We start from the raw sequence: 6,000 nt of genomic DNA on the forward strand, positions 1-6,000 counted from the left end.
AATACTTGTGGTTTTCGCTAATCCCTAGAAGTAGTATTGAGAAGACTGAGAGAGACTCCTAGCACAACCCTGGATGCACAATGTTATCGGTGTGTCCTAATTTATGCAATACTATTTTTATTAGTACGTTTTAAAAATGAATCACATATTTTTATATTAGAAAAAAATTTAAATTTCTCATTTTACCTTATGTCCTTTACAGCTTGTTTGGATGGTTGTTATGTATCGTTTCATAATGTATCGTATATTATTGTATTGTATTATATTGTATTGTATTGTATCGTTTTGATATATACAATGTTTGGATAGATTGGATTGTTTGTCGTCGTTTCATGATGTCATGCACCAATAATATGAAAAATAAGGTACATGTAAAATTATTATATAAAAAAATAGGGTAAAACATCAAATATGATTATTTAAGAATAAAAAAGGGCAAGATAAGATAACGACGCGACCACGCCAAATCGGTTGTTCCATAACTTAGATCTATCTCCTCCTATTCTAAATAAGAGTTTAGTCTTTTTTAGTTTTCCGTCCTATATCATTAATTGGATATGAGTAAACGAAAGGGAACAAGGTTCTATATTATCTTAGCTAAAAGAGAGTAAATTAAGAAAGGCTTTTGACATGGATTTTAATATTGGAGAGATTAAAAGCTAAACCATAAAGTTGGTGTACTATAACTTTATTGATATTTGATTCCTTAATTACTTATCTCTTAAATTAATAGAATATTAATCTTTTAATCACCAAATACCAGCATGCGGATCGGTTGATAATACCAGAAGTCAAAAGAACTAACATAATTTTGAAAGTACAAGAGGGGGTGAATTGTGGTATATTAAAACTTGATTGACTAAGTGTGAGTTTAGTCGACTAGTTTTCGTACAGCACATAGATAAGATAGAGATGGACCAAATGAATTGAAAGCAAAATAAGGCACAACAGTTTTTATACTGGTTCGGTACCGGTGTGATACTTACGTCTAGTTTCCCTGGGTCACAAGGGTTCTCTTAGATCTTGATAAAGAATTACAACAGTGATGGTTTTAGTTCGTTCACCATCAATGATGTTTAGCAACAATAATTTCTGGATATTGACACAACTCTCTTTTGTGTTCTAACTCCTCCTAACTTTTATGACACTTGTAGACTCAAGAATACAGTGTTTGTATTAAGAACTAAAGAGACTTAGAAGATTGTTTATAGTTGCGTATTGGATCCTTGAGTTTGCCAGTATTCTTATAGGCGAGTTTTGAGAGCTGTTGTGGATTGGTCTTTGATTGATGCCCACACCATTTTACTGATAAAAGGTGTCTCTGATTCCTTCAAGAGAGACATGCTAGATTAATTAATCCAAAGAGAGCTTTGTTTCATGCCGAAATGCTCCATGCTTTTATTGAAGAAAGGAGCAACACTTCAAATTGTCTCCATTTGATCGGGTGAATTAATTAATCCAAGGAGTGCTTCATGTTTTATAGAAGAAAGTAGCATCACTTCAAATTATCTCCCATTATGTTGTATTTCCCACTCAAATTGTCTCCCATTGCTTTCATCATTCCTTCTTGGTTTTCTTGGCTTGAGCTTCTACTGAATCTTATGTGATTTGCTCCATTTTTGCATACTTGAGAATCTTGATTAGCGTTGATTGATTTCCTTTTTGATGGTGCCTTGATTCCTACAATCAAAATAGATAAGATTTAGTTTTGCACAATTTGTCATCATTAAAATTTAGATGTAACAATCTCCCCCTTTTTAATGATGACAATAAAGAGAGAATAAACAAGTATACTTCTCTTTCATCACTTGAGATGTTACTAGATGTACTTATTACTTCTCCCCCTGAGTTGTTACTAGATGTACTCATTACTGCTCCCCCTGAGTTGTTGACTTACTGTAACGATCCGGTCGGTCGTTTCGGGAGTTATAGCCCTGTCTTCCTTATTTCTATTTTCTTTATGCTCTTAAGCTATATTATGATATACCAGGTTAGTTGGTTTGGGTCTGAATTGGTTTCAGAGTGGAATGAGACACTTTGTCTCTTATTTAGAACCTTAAGTTGAAAAAGTCAACCGGATGTTGACCTATATGTAAATGATCTCGGATTTGAATTCTGATGGCTCCATTAGCTTTGTTAGGTGATTTTGAACTTAGGAGCGCATCTGGAATGTGATTTGGAGGTCCGTGGTAGAATTAGGCTTGAATTGACGAAATTGGAAATTTGGCGATTTCGGTCGGCAGTGAAAAATTTGATATCGGGACCGGAATGAAATTTTGAAAGTTGGAGTAGGTTCGTAGTGTCATTTGTGACGTGTGTGTAAAATTTGAGGTCATTCAGGCATGGTTTGGTTGGTTTCGGCATCGGTTGCCGAATTTAGAAATTTAGAAGTTCTTAGGCTTGAATCCGAGGGTAATTTGGTGTTTGGATGTTGTTTTGAGTGATTCGAAGGTTCGACTAAGTTTGTATGTTGATATATAACTTGTTGGTATTTTTGGTTGAGGTCTCGAGGGCCTCGGGGTGATTCCGGATGGTTAAAAGATTTGTCGAAGTTGGAAGATGCAGCTGAAGCTGTTGCTTATGTTATTTTTGCACTTGCGGAAGGAAGGATCGCAGGTGCGGGGCCACTGGTGCGCATAGGGGTTCGCAGGTGCGGGCAATGCTGGGCTAGGCAGGATGCACAGGTGCGGGAAGGTTATCTCATCTGCGAGTCCGCATGTGCGAGACCTATGGTGCAGATGCGGAAGGAAGGAAGAAGGCTGGCTTCGCAGATGCGGCGCACCACACGCAGGTGCGACAGGTTTGCTGCAGATGCGAAACCTGGGTGTTTAAGTGACTTGTGCAGGTGCGGTTATTTGTTGGGACCGCAGGTGCGGTCGCGCGGGTGTGAGTAAAACGCCGCAGGTGCGAGAAGCCTGGGCAGAAGGTACATATTGCACACTTCGCGAATTTTGGTGCATTCTTCACCATTTCTATTTGGTTTTGGAGCTTTTGGGAGAGATTTGGAGAGGGAATCAAGGGGGTTTTCATTGAGGTAAGTTACTTGAGCCCTAATACTCGTACATATGGTGATTTCCCGTTGTTTAATTATGTAATTAGTAAAAATGAGGGGTTAGGGCTTGGGATTATTTTTGAGAAGTAATTTAAGAATTTGAAGGACCAAACGATGTCAGATTTTGATGAATTTGGCATGATTAGACTCGTGAGTGAATGGTATTTCTAGTTTTATAAATTTTGTCAATTTTCTAGACGTGGACCCGGGGGGCGGGTTTGAGCCAATTTCAGGTTTTAGTCTAATTTTGTAGCTTTTCTTGTGGAATTCATTCCATTAGAGTGTATTGATAGTATTGTACTAATTGTGAATACATTCAGAGCATTTGGAGGCCGAGTCCAGAGGCAAGAGCATTGCGGGGTAGAGATTTGACTGGTTTGAGGTAACTAACGATTGTAAATCTAGTCCTGAGGGTATAAAATCCCGAATTTTTGTACCATTCTACTATTTTGAGGTGACGCACATGCTAGGTGACGGGTGTGTGGGCGTGCACTATAGGGGATTGTGACTTGGTCCGTCCCGTAGCAACTGTAAAGTTGTATATTTTTGTGGAAATTATATGATACTTATATGTTTTAGAAAGAGTTTCTGTAAATTAGGCTGAATGCCATATTTGGGCCTTGTGTTAGTGCTGTTTGGATCCTTAGGGGCTTTTTCTTACTATCCTCTCACTGTTTTCGATTGAAAATCTATACTCAGTCATGGTTATACTTGTTTACTGCATAACTCAGTTTTATGACTCTATTTTGATGCATATAAATGTTGTTTTGGACTGAATGTCCTGTTTTTACTTAAATGCCCGAGTGGCTTGAGAGGTTTATGACTGAGTGAGGCCGAGGGCCTGATTTGTGAGGATATTTATGGGATCGGGCTGCACGCCGCAACATGTTTGATATAGGCCGAGGGCCTGAGTGATTTATTCCATGATTTGGCTTGATATAGCGCTTGGACTGAAGGAGCCCCTCTGGAGTGTGTACACACCTCCAGTGAGTGCAGGTACCTACTGAGTGCGAGTGCTGAGTGACTGTGAGACATGAGTGATTATGAGGTATGCCCGAGTGGCAAAAGTGATGGTGAGGTATGCCCGAGTGGAAAGAGTGATTGTGAGGTATGCCCGAGTGGCACGAGTGACTGTGAAGTTTGCCCGAGGGTCTGTTTATGATTTCATCATTTTTTCTCACCTTTGCATTGAGCCTTTGTTTGAAAAACTGTTGAAAAAAAATATCTTTAAATGACTTTTACTGGAACCGGGTTTAAACGAGATGATTTGATTCAAACACTGATTTTTGAAGCATGTTGTACCTTACTAAATTTTTGTGATATGAACTTGATATGCTTTATTGCTCGTCATTACTGCCCAGTCTTTATTTATTGTTGTTACTTACTGAGTTGGCGTACTCACGTTACTCTCTGCACCTTGTGTGCAGATCCAGGTATAGCTGGACACGGTAGTGGTTGTTGATTATTCTGGTTGCAGATTTTCTCGGGGATAGCAAGGTAGATGCTTGGCGATCGCAACCCCTGCTCTTCTCCCTCTTATCTTCCTTTAGTTATATTTAGCTATTTTCCAGACTATGTTAGTCTTGATATTGTCAGACAAATGGTAGTAGATGCTTATGACTAGTGACACACCGATGTTGCGCTTTTCTTTTCCGCACTTTTGTTTTGATTTGAACTCATTTACGAAGGTTTTTATGTTAAATAGCATTGAAATTATCTTTGAAATAAAAATATCGGTTTGTTTTGGAAATGAGTCGGCTTGCCTAGTTCCACGATAGGCGCCATCACGACAGGGGTTAGTTTGGGTCGTGACACTTACTTCTCCATAATGTTCATCAAAAAAGAAAGAAAATGCAAGACAAGTATATATAACATAGGAAATAATATACACATAATATGAATACTAGGGCAACAGAAGTAATTCCTTCAGCAGAGGCATAAAATGATGGTTCATACAGACCAGTGCAAATATAAGTCTTAACATAAAAGCAAACACACAAAAACATTGTTTTTTAACACACACAAACACACCTTAATGTCTCCCCAGGAAGTGCTTGGTTTTGATCACTTTGGTGCAGAAGGAGTCATAGGAGGTTTCAACATTTTTGACGAGCTTGTCCATCTTTTCTGTCATGGAGTTGAATGCCCCTAGTTCCTTATCTCCGTGTGGCTCACATATCCATTCTAAGCTTGGCCACATCTGTACCTGTTTCCTTGGTGACTTTCTTGATTTTGTCCACCTGTTCTTTTATCTCAATGAGCATGAGTTTTACACCATCTAGATATTGCTGAATCTGTTAAAGATTTTGAGAGGCAGACAACTGAGACTCTGGTGGTTCAGTGGGATATTTAACCTATGCTGGGACACTTTCAACTTTGGCGCTTGGCCTATCCATCATCACTAAAGTGTAACCCATCATAGAAAAGGTTGTCTGATCATAGGTACTGGTAATATGCTTGGGTGTAAAGGTGCCAAATCTACTTTCATAACTTCGAGAATGTGTGAGATGAGCATACCATATGGTAAACAAGCAACGAAGGAAGATATGTCCCTAATACTTTCAAGCATATACTAAGAAATCCATACAAACCAGTCAAGTCTTTTATTGTTCACAAGATAGTAAAGAACAAAGATATCTCTGGTAGACAAAGTATTGAGGGACCCAGTTCTAGAAAGTAAAGTGGTGGAGATCATGTAGGCCAAAACACGGTGTTCAAACTTTAGATTTTTGGGACCAATGTCAGGAGGATTATCAGATAGGAAGGCTTTTGCTTTTTCTAAGGAAACTTCAAAATCTTTTGGCCAGGAATTTTGCACAAAAACATCATACCCATTAAACTTGGCAGAGAAAATCTTCTCAAATTGATATGAGTCAAGAACAATTCGAGTGCCTAAAACCATGGACTCCAAGTCATCTTTATCATTCACAAACAAATTTGCATAGAAC

The sequence above is a fragment of the Nicotiana tabacum genome, chromosome 19, assembly GCF_000715075.1.
Source record: "Nicotiana tabacum cultivar K326 chromosome 19, ASM71507v2, whole genome shotgun sequence".
In the NCBI taxonomy this organism is placed as follows: domain Eukaryota; kingdom Viridiplantae; phylum Streptophyta; class Magnoliopsida; order Solanales; family Solanaceae; genus Nicotiana; species Nicotiana tabacum.